Genomic DNA, 15408 nt, shown 5'->3' with positions numbered 1-15408 from the left:
GGACAAAGGTTCGGCACAACATCGTGGGCCGAAGGGCCTGTTCTGTGCTGTATTTTCTATGTTCTATGGTCTAAAGACAAAACGCGATTAGCCTTCTTAATCATCTGCTGCACCTGCACACCAACTTTTTGCGACTCGTGCACCAGCACACCCAGGTCCCTCTGCACAGCAGCATGTTTTAACATCTTACCGTTTAAATAATAATCCATTCTGCTGTTATTCCTCCCAAAATGGATAGCCTCACACTTGGCAACATTGAATTCCATCTGCTACTTGGGTTTCCAAAAGGAATTTGAGAAGGTGTCACATCAAAGCTTACTACACAAAATAAGAATACATTATGAACAAAGGATTGGTATTCTTGACTCTTGAAAAGGTTAAGTTTGAACTGAGGGGAAGGATGGAGGGGTTCTACAATTCATGGGCGTTATTCATTATGCACTTTCAAGAACTGGATAACATCGAACATGGGGGGGGGGGAAAGAGATTAAGACACTAAAAGATTTGTTTCTTGGGGGTCGGTTTGCAGGATTGAAGGAGCTGGAAGTGAAGTATGGGCTGGAGTAGGGGGAAATGTTTAGATACATGCAGGTTCGAGATTTTGCCAGAAAGGAGATTCAGAGCTTCCCGGGGGAGCCGGCCTCCACATTGCTAGAGGAGGTGCTGACGACAGGGGGGCTGGAGAAGGGGGTGGTGTTGGCGGTTTACGGAGCTATTTTGGAAGAGGAGAAGGCACCACTGGAAGGGATCAAACCAATGTGGGAGGAAGAGTTGGAGAGGATATGGAGGAGGGGTTCTGGTGTGAGGTGCTCCGGAGAGTGAATGCCTCTACCTCGTGCACGGGGTTTGGGCTGATACAGCTGAAGGTGGCATACAGAACACACCTCACGAGAGCGAGGATGAGCCGATTCTTTGAAGGAGAAGAAGATGTGTGAGAACATTGTGGGGGGGCGGGGGGCGGCGCTAATCACGTTCATATGTTTTGGTCCTGTCCAAAGCTAGAGGATTACATGGAAGGAGGTTTGTAGGGTAATTTCTAAAGTGGTACACGTGAAACTGGACCCGGGCCCCCGGGAGGCCATTTTCGGGGTGTCGGACCAGCCAGGGTTGGAAACGGGTGTGGAGGCAGATGTTGTAGCCTTCGCCTCGTTGATCGCCCGAAGGCTGATCCTGATAGGTTGGAGAGCAACCTCTGCACCCTGTGCCCTGGCGTGGCGGGGGACCTGTTGGAATTCTTGACTCTTGAGAAGGTTAAGTTTGAACTGAGGGGAAGGATGGAGGGTTCTACAATTCATGGGCATTGTTCATTATGAGGTGGAAATTGTCCCATTGGGCAGACGCAGCATGGGTTCATGAAGGGCAGGTCGTGCCTAACTAATTTAGTGGCATTTTCTGAGGACATTACCAGAGCGGTAGATAACGGGAAGCCAATGGATGTGGTATATCTGGATTTCCAGAAAGCCTTTGACAAGGTGCCACACAAAAGGTTGCTGCATAAGATAAAGATGCATGGCATTAAGTAGTAGCATGGATAGAGGATTGGTCAATTAATAGAAAGCAAAGAGTGGGGATTAATGGGTGTTTCCCTGGTTGGCAATCAGTAGCTCGTGGTGTCCCTCAGGATTCAGTGTTGGGCCCACAATTGTTCACAATTTACATACATGATTTGGAGTTGGGGACCAAGGGCAATGTGGCCAAGTTTGCAGACGACACTAAGATAAGTGGTAAAGCAAAAAGTGCAGAGGATACTGGAAGTCTGCAGAGGGATTTGGATAGGCTAAGTGAATGGGCTAGGGTCTGGCAGATGGAATACAATGTTGACATGTACGGTTATCCATTTTGGTAGGAATAACAGCAAAAGGGATTATTATTTGAATGATAAAATATTAAAACATGCTGCTGTGCAGAGAGACCTGGGTGTGCTAGTGCATGAGTCGCAAAAATTTGGTTTACAGGTGCAACAGGTGATTAAGAAGGCGAATGGAATTTTGTCCTTCATTACTAGAGGGATGGCGTTTAAGACTAGGGAGATTATGCTGCAATTGTATAAGGTGTTAGTGAGGCCACACTTGGGAGTAGTGTGTTCAGTTTTGGTCCCCTTACCTAAGAAAGGACGTACTGGCACTGGAAGGTGTGCAGAGGAGATTCACTAGGTTAATCCCAGAGCTGAAGGGGTTGGATTACGAGGAGAGGTTGAGTAGACTGGGACTGTACTCGTTGGAATTTAGAAGGATGAGGGGGGATCTGATAGAAACATATAAAATTATGAAGGGAATAGATAGGATAGATGCGGGCAGGTTGTTTCCACTGGCGGGTTAAAGCAGAACTAGGGGGCATAGCTTCAAAATAAGGGGAAGTAGATTTAGGACTGAGTTTAGGAGGAACTTCTTCACCCAAAGGGTTGTGAATCTATGGAATTCCTTGCCCAGTGAAGCAGTTGAGGCTCCTTCATTAAATGTTTTGAAGATAATGATAGATAGTTTTTTGAAGAATAAAGGGATTAAGGGTTATGATGTTCGGGCCGGAAAGTGGAGCCGAGTCCACAAAAGATCAGCCATGATCTCATTGAATGGCGGAGCAGGCTCGAGGGGCCAGATGGCCTACTCCTAGTTCTTATGTTCTTATCTTCTTATTATGCACTTTCAAGAACTGGATAACATCAAACATTAGTTGGGGCGTGTGGGTGGGAGGGTTACGGGGACGTGGAGTGTGTGTGTTAATTGCGACTATGGGTTAACCCTAATTCCGTTGTCATTTGTTTGTGTGAACATGCGGGCTAATATTTGGGGTTTGGTGGGAGGATGGGATCATTGTTATTGACATGGGGATTGACATATTTGTTACTGATTATGGTTTATTGTTGGTGGGTGTAAATTTGGCAGAAAATGTGAAAAAGGAGAATAAAAAATATTTTTCAAAAAACATGTGGGATGCTGTTTGGGGGGTTGGTGGGAGGATGGGATTGTTGTTGTTGATATGGGAATTGACATTATATTCGTTACTGCTTATTGTTTATTGCTGGTGGGTGTAAATTTGGGAGAAAATGTGCAAAAGGAGGAGAATAAAAATATATATATATTTAAAATGAGTAAAGGATTGGTTAGCTAACAGAAACCAGGGAGTAGGGTGGCACAGTAGCACAGTGGTTAGCATTGTTGCTTCACAGTGCCAGGGTCCCAGGTTCAATTCCCGGTTTGGGTCAGTCTGTGCGGAGTCTGTATGTTCTCCCTGTGCCTGCATGGGTTTCCTCCGGGTGCCCCGGTTTCATAGAACATAGAACATAGAAAATACAGCACAGAACAGGCCCTTCGGCCCACGATGTTGTGCCGAACCTTTGTCCTAGATTAATCATAGATTATCATTGAATTTACAGTGCAGAAGTTTCCTCCCACAAGTCCCGAAAGACGTGCTTGTTAGGTGAATTGGACATTCTGAATTCTCCCTCAGTGTACCCGAACAGGCACCGGAATGTCACGACTAGGGGCTTTGCACAGTAACTTCATTGCAGTGTTAATGTGAGCTTACTTGTGATACTAATAAAGATAATTATAAATTCAACACTGCTTTAACTAGATTGTTAGTTGAGTCATATGGACTTGAAACATTAACTGGTTTCTCTCTCCACAGATGCTGCCAGATCTGCCGAGTTTGTACAGCATTTTCTGTTCTTTTCTATTTCTATCATCCGCAGTGCTTTCCTCTTATTTAGATAGATTTTTGTTGGACAAGGAAATCAAGGGTAATAAGGGGCAGACAGGAAAGTGAGGCTGAGACCACAGACATGATCTGACTGAATGGTGGAGCAGACTCGAATGGCCAAATTGGCCTATTCTTGCTCCAAAGTTCTCTACTCCCAAGTAACTTCCATTTGTCACCTTTAAAATAGTAAAACATCCCAAGACACTTCCCAGGAGCATAATAAACCATGACACTGGTCCACTTCAGACAAATGACCAAAGCCTTGGTCAACAAGGTAGAATTTAAGAAGTGTCTGGGGGCAAAATCTAGGACAGGAATTCCAGAATCTCGCTGATACTCTGTTCTGAGTCGGACTGCCAGAACTTCAAGCAGCAAACAAAGGTTCTTTTACAACAACACAAACTACACAAAGATATTTGGCATCTTGTTGTTTAATCAGGCTGGGATTATATTCTCCACAGAATATTCCAGCATGAAGCAGCACTCATTCACTTTGCTTAAAGGCATATTCTGACAAATCAGCCGCTTTTAGATACTCAGAAATTTACTGCTAAGGCGTACGACACGACACCAACACAGTCACTGGCATTTTTTTTTTTTTTAAATGGAGAATCAGATGCTCACAAAAATTGAGCTGAAGTTATGTATTTTGTCCTTCCAATTGCACATTTAGGGTTAAACAGAGGGCAGTGCAATTTGATGGTGGGACCGGCTCCACCATCACTGCATCCAAGCATGTCAGTCAAAGCACATTATCCTCTACAGCAATATAGACACCAACATGCTTAATAGGGCTAATGAGATATGCATTCTTCTGCTTTTTAAATGTCATTCTTGTTCAAGACAGGCCAATATTCCAGGAGATACACTCAATCATAAATTACTCAAAAATGTACTCCCCCATCCAGCGGCCTGGTCTTTCTCACTATTCAGCTTTCACCATTCCCAGCCCCATAACCCGTGAATTTTAAAATTAGGGTTCCATTTCCTAAAATGTTGCAGAATTAATTGGGTAAGTTAACAGGGATACTAGGAAATACATTTTCACCCAGGACGGTAGTGGACGCCTGGAATTCACTACCCGGGATGATGGTTGAGGCAGAAATCCTCAAGTACCAGAATCTACACGGAAGTTCTATAATCTGCAAGGCTCCGGACCAGGTGCTGGAAGATGGGATTCGAATGGATGGCTCTCTTTTCTCTCAGCTGCCATAGACACGATGATATCTATAATTTACATGTGGTCACTTCATTTACTTTGTGGTCCGGAATAGGGAACAGACATTAGTTTGTTACAGATACAGAAGTTAGTAAAACCCAACCATAGATTTACGTAGAAAGTTCAGGACCCGAAAACATGCGAACGTTCCAATGTCATTGCACGCTCGCACGATATTTCAGTCGGCAGGCACACACGAGTTGGAAGCACACCCAACGATAATCAAGTCAATTTAAATTAATTAAATACCAACTGACTGGGATTTTAAGCTGTCCGTCTGTCTTTACAGTTTGCGGATGGGCGGTCTGTCAAGGTCACCTTTACCTGCACTGTAACCTCGATCTAGGCCGAAATGAAAGCTCAGGGCTCAAATGTAATTAACAAACATATGACATCTGTGGATGATTGTGCGATGCAGGCCATTGTACAGTTCACAGCAATAGGTTGCATAAAAATAGTGGAACAACTTTTTTATTTAACTGGATTAAAGAAAAATTATACAATTGGTCAGAACGCCTAAAAAAAATTAAAACAGAAACAAATGAAGTTGGACTGGAAAATCAGGAAATTTCAGTTGAAATACATGTCTACTGCATGTATGTAGAGGCAAAAAAAGTTGTAATTGCATAATTGTAACTATAAGGTTCATGGTGGAAGATATAGGAGGGATGTCAGAGGTAGGTTCTTTACTCAGAGTGGTTGGGGCGTGGAACGCACTCCCAGCTATGGTAGTGGAACATAGAACATAGAACAATACAGCGCAGTACAGGCCCTTCGGCCCACGATGTTGCACCGAAACAAAAGCCATCTAACCTACACTATGCCATTATCATCCATATGTTTATCCAATAAACTTTTAAATGCCCTCAATGTTGGCGAGTTCACTACTGTAGCAGGTAGGGCATTCCACGGCCTCACTACTCTTTGCGTAAAGAACCTACCTCTGACCTCTGTCCTATATCTATTACCCCTCAGTTTAAAGTTATGTCCCCTCATGCCAGCCATATCCATCCGCGGGAGAAGGCTCTCACTGTCCACCCTATCCAACCCCCTGATCATTTTGTATGCCTCTATTAAGTCTCCTCTTAACCTTCTCTCCAACGAAAACAACCTCAAGTCCATCAACCTTTCCTCATAAGATTTTCCCTCCATACCAGGCAACATCCTGGTAAATCTCCTCTGCACCCGCTCCAAAGCCTCCACGTCCTTCCTATAATGCGGTGACCAGAACTGTACGCAATACTCCAAATGCGGCCGTACCAGTTCTGTACAGCTGCAACATGACCTCCTGAATCCGGAACTCAATCCCTCTACCAATAAAGGCCAACACTCCATAGGCCTTCTTCACAACCCTATCAACCTGGGTGGCAACTTTCAGGGATCTATGTACATGGACACCTAGATCCCTCTGCTCATCCACACTTTCAAGAACTTTACCATTAGCCAAATATTCCGCATTCCTGTTATTCCTTCCAAAGTGAATCACCACACACTTCTCTACATTAAACTCCATTTGCCACCTCTCAGCCCAGCTCTGCAGCTTATCTATATCCCTCTGTAACCTGCTACATCCTTCCACACTATCGACAACACCACCAACTTTAGTATCGTCTGCAAATTTACTCACCCACCCTTCTGCGCCTTCCTCTAGGTCATTGATAAAAATGACAAACAGCAACGGCCCCAGAACAGATCCTTGTGGTACTCCACTTGTGACTGTACACCATTCTGAACATTTCCCATCAACCACCACCCTCTGTCTTCTTTCAGCTAGCCAATTTCTGATCCACATCTCTAAATCACCCTCAATCCCCAGCCTCCGTATTTTCTGCAATAGCCTACCGTGGGGAACCTTATCAAACGCTTTGCTGAAATCCATATACACATCAACTGCTCTACCCTCATCTACCTGTTCAGTCACCTTCTCAAAGAACTCAATAAGGTTTGTGAGGCATGACCTACCCTTCACAAAGCCATGCTGACTATCCCTGATCATATTATTCCTATCTAGATGATTATAAATCTTGTCTCTTATAATCCCCTCCAAGACTTTACCCACTACAGACGTGGAGTCGGACACTTTAGGAACTTTCAAGCAATTATTGGATAGGCATATGGAGTGCACTAGAATGATTGAGTGTAGGTTGATTTGATCTTAGTTTCAGACTAGTTCGGCACAACATCGTGGGCCGAAGGGCCTGTACTGTGCTGTACAGTTCTATGTTCTATGCATTCAGATCTGGAATGTTCCTCTAGATATTCCGCTCTAACTGTGCTCTAGATTAGTTGAGAATCACAATCATCTTAAACAACTCTTGAAACAATTGAAAACGTACCTGACCAACTGCTGGCATATCTGACATCCTGGAAGGCATCTAGAACCAAAGGTAATAAAACAAACTTGTGAATACAATCTTCCATGATGAGATTTCTAGTCAGTACATCAGTGGCATTTCAAGAACAAGTTAGGATCGTACTGCCAGAAGTCTGTCCTCTGTGGGCAATATCTTCGTGGTTTGGAGAATTTCCACACCAAGGCAGATTTCAGTTGCATAAATGACATGAAGTTATTTTTAAAACCAAGAAAATGTGACTACTATTAAAAACTGCAATGTAAAAGGACAAATTGAAGAGAGGCCATTTGGTCCATCAAACCTTCTTAAATGATGAAAGATAGAGATTGAGGGAGGGAACTCGAGGCTAGGCAAAGGGAGAGTCATCAATGGTGGTGAAAGGAATGGGGAATGCACAAGAGGCCAGAGCTGGTGATTTGTGGAACTGAAGGAGATGAGAGATTTGTTGTGGCGACAACGTCGTGAGACCATGGAAGGATTTCAACGCGAAGAGCAACATTTTTTTTTTTTAAATATATATTTTATTAAAGTTTTCAAACACAAATTTTCCCCTTACAAATCAACAAAAACGGTAACATGATAACTGATAGATAACCTTGTTTAAATAAAAAAGTGAACTAACAAAATAGTGCTCCCCCCCGCCCCCCCCAACCCCCTCACCCCATCTAGAACACAAACAATTTACCCCCCCCCCCTCTGGGCTGCTGCTGCTGGCTATCTATTTTCCCCCTAACGTTCCGTTAGATAGTCGAGGAACGGTTGCCACCGCCTGGTGAACCCGAGCCGATCCTCTCAGCGCAAACTTCATCCGCTCCAGTTTTATGAACCCCGCCATATCGTTTATCCAGGCCTCCACGCCGGGGGGATTCACTTCTTTCCACGAGTAAAATCCTACGCCGGGCTACGAGGGACGCAAAGGCCACAATATCGGCCTCTTTCGCCTCCTGCACTCCCCGCTCATCCGCTACCCCAAATATAGCTAACCCCAGCTTGGTTTGACCCGGACCTTCACCACCTTAGAGATCACTCCCGTCACTCCGCTCCAATACCCCTCCAGTGCCGGACACGACCCAAACGTGTGTGGTTCGCCGGGCTTCCCTCGCACTTGTCCTGCAATCCGAAGAACCTGCTCAACCTTGCTCCCGTTATGTGTGCTCTATGTAGCACCTTAAATTGGACCAGGCTAAGCCTGGCACACGAGGAAGAGGAATTTACCCTGCTTAGGGCATCAGCCCACAAACCCTCCTCAATCTCCTCCCCGAGCTCTTCTTCCCATTTTTCCTTCAGTTCTTCTACCAGTTCCTCCCCCTCTTCTCGCATCTCCCGGTATATTTCGGACACTTTGCCCTCCCCGACCCACACCCCCGAAAGCACTCTATCCTGGATCCCTTGTGTCGGGAGCAGCGGAAATTCCCTCACCTGTTGTCTCGTGAACGCCCTCACCTGCATATACCTAAAGATATTCCCCGAGGGCAGCTCATACTTTTCCTCTAGCGCTCCCAAGCTCGCAAACGTCCCATCTATAAATAAGTCTCCCACTCTCCTAATTTCTGCCCGGTGCCAGCTCTGGAACCCTCTGTCCAACCTCCCTGGGGCAAACCTATGGTTGTTCCTGATCGGGGACCACACCGAGGCTCCCAGCACACCCCTCTGTCGCCTCCATTGCCCCCAGATACTTAATGTTGCCGCTACCACTGGGTTTGTGGTAAACTTTTTCGGGGAGAGCGGTAGTGGCGCCGTCACCAGCGCCTTTAAGCTCGTTCCTTTACAGGACGCCATCTCCAGCCTTTTCCACGCCGCCCCCTCTCCCTCTATCATCCACTTACGGATCATCGCCACGTTGGCGGCTCAGTAATAGTCGCCCAAATTCGGCAATGCCAGTCCCCCTCTGTCCCTGCTACGTTGCAGGAACCCCCTCCTTACCCTCGGGGGCTTCCCTGCCCACACAAAGCTCATGATGCTCCTATCTATTTTTTTGAAAAAGGCCTTAGTGATCAATATAGGGAGACATTGAAACACAAATAGGAACCTCGGGAGGACCATCATCTTAATCGCCTGCACTCTGCCCGCCAGTGACAGCGGCTGCATATCCCACCTTTTGAAATCCTCTTCCATTTGCTCCACCAGCCGAGTCAGATTAAGTCTGTGTAAGGTTCCCCAGCTCCTGGCTATCTGAATTCCCAGGTATCGGAAGTTTCTTTCCACTCTCCTTAGCGGCAGGCCATCTATCCCTCTACTCTGGTCCCCAGGGTGTATTACGAAAAGCTCACTCTTCCCCATGTTAAGCCTATATCCCGAGAAATCCCCAAACTCCCTCAATATCTGCATAACCTCTGTCATCCCCCCCACTGGATCCGCCACATATAGCAGGTGGTCATCTGCGAAGAGTGACACTCGGTGTTCCTCTCCCCCTCTAACCACCTCTCTCCATTTCCTGGAGTCTCTCAGCGCTATGGCCAGTGGTTCAATTGCCAGCGCGAACAGTAATGGGGACAGCGGGTATCCCGGTCTTGTTCCCCTATGTAGTATGACCTTTGCCGATTTGTGACAACACTTGCCGTTGGGACCCCGTAGAGGAGTTTAACCCAGCTGACAAACCCCTCCACGAACCCGAACCTCCTCAGCACCCCCCATAGATACTCCCACTCTACCCTATCAAATGCCTTCTCTGCATCCATTGCCGCCACTATCTCTGCCTCCCCCTCTGCTGGGGGCATCATTATCACCCAATAGTCGTCGCACGTTGACATTCAATTGTCTCCCGTTTACGAACCCTGTCTGATCTTCGTGCACCACCCCGGGGACACAATCCTCTATCCTCATTGTCAGCACTTTTGCCAGCAACTTGGCATCCACATTCAGGAACGAGATAGGCCTATAGGACCCACATTGCAGTGAGTCTTTATCTTGCTTCAGGATTAGTGATATCGTCGCCTCCGACATTGTCGGGGGTAGGGTCCCCCCTTCTCTGGTCTCGTTAAAGGTTCTTACCAGCAGCGGGGCCAACAAGTTCACATATTTCCTATAAAATTCCACCAGGAACTCGTCAGGTCCCGGGGCCTTCCCTGCCTGCATGTTCCCCAGCCCTTTGGTCACCTTGTCCACCCCAATTGGCGCCCCCAGGCCTGCCATCTCCTACTCCTCCACCCTCGGGAACCTTAGTTGGTCCAGAAACTGCTGCATCCCCTGGTTGGGACCTGTATAACCTCTCATAAAAGGTCTTGAACACCTCATTTACCTTCCCTGCTCTCCGCACCGTGGTTCCCGTTTCATCCCTAACTCCCCCTATTTCCCTCGCCGCTGTCCTCTTTCGAAGCTGGTGGGCCAACAGGCGACTCGCCTTTTCCCCGTATTCATATCTCAGCCCCAGTGCCTTCCTCCACTGTGCCTCTGCCCTCCCTGTGGTCAGCTGGTCGAACTCCATCTGGAGTCGTCGCCTCTCCCTGTATAGACCTTCGTCCGGGGCCTCCGCATATTTTTTATCCACACTCAAAATCTCCCCCAGTAATCTTTCCCTTTCTTTGGCCTCTGTTTTCCCCTTGTGAGCCCTGATGGAGATCAACTCTCCCCTGACCACCGCCTTCAGTGCTTCCCATACTACCCCCACTCGGACCCCCCCATCATCGTTGGCCTCCAGGTACCTTTCGATACATCCCCGCATTCTTCCGCAGACTCCCTCATCCGCCAATAATCCCACATCCAGTCGCCAGAGTGGACGCTGCTCCCTCTCCTCTCCTAGTTCCAGATCTACCCAATGTGGGGCATGGTCTGAAACATCTATGGCCGAGTACTCCGTGACCTCCCCAAAACGAAGAAATCTATCCGGGAGTATACCTTATGGACATGGGAGAAAAAGGAGAACTCTTTGGCCAGCGGCCTAGCAAATCTCCAAGGATCCACTCCCCCCCCATTTGGTCCATAAACCCCCTAAGCACCTTGGCCGCTGCCGGCCTTCTTCTGGTCCTGGATCTAGATCTATCTAACCCTGGGTCTAGCACGGTGTTGAAGTCTCCCCCCCCCAATTACCAGGTTTCCTACCTCCAGGTCCGGGATGCGTCCCAGCATCCGCTTCATATATCCCACATCATCCCAGTTCGGGGCATATACGTCGACCAGCACGACCTCCATTCCCTGCTGTCTGCCACTCACCATCACATATCTGCCCCCGCTGTCTGCTACAATGTTCCTAGCCTCAAACGACACCCGTTTCCCCATCAATATGGCCACCCCTCTATTCTTTGCGTCCAGCCCGGAGTGGAACACCTGTCCCACCCATCCTTTCCTTAACCTAACCTGGTCCGCCACCTTCAGATGCGTCTCTTGAAGCATAGCCACGTCTGCCCTCAGTCCCTTTAAGTGCGCAAACACTCGGGCCCTCTTAAATCGGCCCATTTAGGCCTCTCACGTTCCACGTGATCAGCCGGACTGGGGGGCTGCCCGCCCCCCTCCCCTGTCGACTAGCCATCACCCTCTCTGGGCCAGTCCCACGTCCCGGTTCCGCGCACCCACCCGTCCCCCAGGCGGCGCATTCCTGCCTCGACCACCTTTTCTCTTACCAGCTCCCTTTCGATCTCCGCAGCAGCAACCCAGCTGTCCCCCCCTCCCTCGCTAGATCCCCATCTAGCATGGTTACTCCCCCCATATTGCTTCCGAACGTCAGCTGACTTCAACTGACCCCGGCTTCTCCCGCTCTCTCCTTGAGACCCCCCCCCCCCCCCCCCCCCCCCGTGAGGAACTCCCATCCTCTTTGCGCCTATCTTCCCGCCACCATCTCTCTGGCGCGGGAAAAGAAAAAGAAACCCCGCGCTTTCTAGAACCATCCCGCCCCCCCCATGGCGCAGCTCCCCCTACCACCCCGTTCCCATTCCCCAACCTGTGTCTCTTCTTCCCCCTCACCGGCGCCCACATTTCTCAGTGTCCCCCCCCCCCTCCCCAATTTACACCTCTATACATCAGCATTGTAGTTTCCCCTCCAACATCAGTCCCTCAGTTCTGGTCCAGTTTCTCTTTTTGAATGAAGGTCCATGCTTCTTCCGACGTTTCAAAATAGTAATGTCTGTCCTGGTGCGTGACCCACAATCCCGCCGGCTGCAACATCCCGAACTTCACTTTCTTCTTATGCAGCACCTCCTTGGCTCGATTGAAACTCGCCCTCCTTCTCGCCACCTCCGCACTCCAATCCTGATACACTCATCACCGCATTCGTATCACCGCATTCTCCCATCTGCTATTTCGTACCTTCTTGGCCCATCTCAGAACCACCTCTCTGTCATTGAAGCGGTGAAATCGCACGATCATCGCCCTAGGTGGTTCTCCAGCCTTTGGTCTCCTCGCAGGGACCCGGTGGGCCCCTTCCACTTCCAAAGGGCCCGAGGGGGCCTCAGCTCCCATTAGCGAGCGTAGCATCGTGCTCGCGTAAGCCCCACCGTCAGCTCCTTCCACTCCCTCGGGGAGACCCAGGATCCGGAGGTTCTTTCTCCTTGATCTATTTTCCAGGACTTCAATCCTTTCGATGCACTTCTTATGGAGCGCCTCGTGCGTCTGCATTTTGACCGCTAGGCCCAGGATCTCGTCCTCGTTGTCCGTTACCTTCTGCTCCACCACACGGAGCTCTATCTCCTGGGCCTTTTGTGTCTCTTTAAGCCCCTCGATTGCTTGTAGCATCGGGGCCAGCACCTCCTTCTTAAGCAGCTCCACACCGTCTTAAAAATTCATCCTGATCCGGCCCCCATGTCGGCTGGGCTTCCTCCGACGCCATCTTGCTCCTTTCTTTCTTCTGCCGCTGCCCTCGAGGATTCTCCGAGATCTGGCCACCGCCGCCGATATTTTCCTTTTCCACTGGGGGGGGCTGGAGCCGCCGAAACGTGCGGCTTAGCTGGTCATCGCCGCAACCGGAAGTCCCGAAGAGCAAAATTTTTAAAACAGTATGATGGTTGACAGGGAGAAAACGTAGATCAGAGTTCAGTCGGAGCTACTGAGAGCTGCAATATGGGTAGCAGAGTTTAGGTTGAGCTAATCTCTGGAATGCAAGATAGAGACTGGCTAGAAGAGCATTAGAATAATCAAGCCTTTAGTTTGCAAAAGCATTGATGAAATCATCATAATCAGATAAATTGAGCCAGGAGCAGAAACAGGCGACATTAGAGGTGGAAGTAGATAATCTTAGAGAATATGCTGCCAAGAAATTAGCTCAGGCTCAGATCAGTTGGCAAAGTTACAATCAGTTCTGGCTCAGCATACAATCATGGCAAAGGAGGGAGGGGAAATCAGTAGCAAGAGAAGCAAATGTGAAATGGTAAATGAAATGAAAAAAGGGGCTGTTTAGCACAGGGCTAAATCGCTGGCTTTTAAAGCAGACCAAGGCAGGCCAGCAGCACGGTTCGATTCCCGTAACAGCCTCCCCGAACAGGCGCCGGAATGTGGTGACTAGGGGCTTTTCACAGTAACTTCATTTGAAGCCTACTTGTGACAATAAACGATTTTCATTCAAAATTTTCATTTTCAAATTACTTATTGTCACAAGTAGGCTTCAAATGAAGTTACGGTGAAAAGCCCCTAGTTGCCACATTCCAGGGCCTGTTCGGGGAGTCTGGTACGGGAATTGAACCGTGCTGCTGGCCTGCCTTGGTCTGCTTTCAAAGCCAGCGACTTAACTCTGTGCTAAACCAGCCCAAAGACAATGGCTTTGGTCTTCCCAATGTTTAACCAGAGGAAATTTAGGATGTGACGTTGGATAAGTAGTCTGACAACATATGCAGAGACGTCAAAAGGACGGATGAGGTAGAGGTGGGTGTTGCCAGTGCTGATGTAAAACTTGGACATTGTGCAAGCTGATATTTTCCTAGAGACAGCAGGCACTGTAGATGGGAAATGAAATGTCGTCAGTCTCGGAGGACCATTGGCTGCTCTCCCCTTTGAGAGAGAGCTGACTGGCGGTGATTTAACCCGAGGGCCAACATACCTCAAGCAACATACCTCACCCATTCCCTGAATATGTCACTAAAATATATTAATGGAACAACATAGTTGCTGACTAAAATCAGCATCAAGACAAAACAGCCAAATGGCCTCAAAAAAAGGAATGTAAACAGTTAACTCGGAAATATTATTGAAAAGTAATATTTGTTAAATAACTGTAGTCAAGTTTGCAAAGTAGACATGTCCACTAGAATAATAAATGCAAGCAGAGTATGGCTTCATCAAAATGGATGAATTTTAATTCCGAGTATTAAAAGTTTCCAGGGCAGAAAAACAAATAAGTCTTTGAATTTGCTAAAATAGAACGAAACGGACATTTGGTGAGGAGTACACTAGATAGATGTTGGAGAGAGGACCAAACAGTTTTCTGATAGCAGAGCATCTAAGTTCTAGAATATTAGTAACTATTCAATTTCTGTAGTACATGCATTATCCAAGAGGATTCCAGGGAGGAGTTGTTTTCGCAGGGCATAAGACAACAAAATTCCTGAGGCTGCTGAACGAAATCAGGAAGGAAATTTCTGGCACACCGGTTGCCATAGGGAAGAATCACAGAAGTTTCACAAAACTGACCACAGTCAAATAGTGTAGACCGACATTTTAACCTAACCCAGGCCATTCCAATATCATTTGCTTTTCATTAACAGGTTAAAATGTGTTCCAGTTGTTATCATTAACCCACAAAATAATTTACAGTTCAAAAAGTCTCATCTGATTGATCAAAACAAAAAAAAAAAACTTCAAAACAGAATCCCAATTAAATATAAATGTCTTTACCTGTGTGGGTCTTTTGAGCTTGGAATTATATATACACATTCCCTCTTGGTGAAAGTATTCTCTATCCAGGATTTCTGGGACTGTAAAATAAGACGGGTAAATGCTTCCATTAGTTTCACCGCTGAGTTAATAGTAGAAGGTCAGCAATGCATTACAAATCCATGTGCCCTGCTCCTAATCTACCATTTATACAAATTTTTAAAATGAAAAACTTGGGGGGGAAAAATTCTTTAAAAAATCAACTAGATTCAAATTCTCTTCCATACACATCTCTCCACTGTTCATTTCATTCACTTTTGACTTCGCTCTCTTTTCACAAAACAGGGAAAACTGACCAAGGAGATGGCTATGCATCTACAACCCCTCCAAAGTATAACTTCT

The 15408-nt window shown here is 47.3% G+C and overlaps 1 protein-coding gene across 5 annotated transcripts in view; it reads right to left on the bottom strand.

Annotated features, from left to right (window-relative positions):
• trpm7 (transient receptor potential cation channel, subfamily M, member 7) overlaps positions 1 to 15101 on the bottom strand; it is a 207375-nt gene extending 192274 nt beyond the window's left edge. For all 5 annotated transcript variants that reach the window (XR_011933842.1, XM_072470267.1, XM_072470268.1 and 2 more), the window contains exons 1-2: positions 15028 to 15101; positions 7255 to 7293 (exon numbers count right to left, since the gene is read on the bottom strand). The gene's annotated coding sequence lies outside the window, so the exon portion shown is untranslated. The remainder of the gene's footprint in view (positions 1 to 7254; positions 7294 to 15027) is intronic.
• Positions 15102 to 15408: the final 307 nt, after the last annotated feature.

This window comes from Scyliorhinus torazame, chromosome 12, assembly GCF_047496885.1.
Source record: "Scyliorhinus torazame isolate Kashiwa2021f chromosome 12, sScyTor2.1, whole genome shotgun sequence".
NCBI lineage: Eukaryota > Metazoa > Chordata > Chondrichthyes > Carcharhiniformes > Scyliorhinidae > Scyliorhinus > Scyliorhinus torazame.
This window is presented reverse-complemented; position numbering and strand designations above follow the sequence as displayed.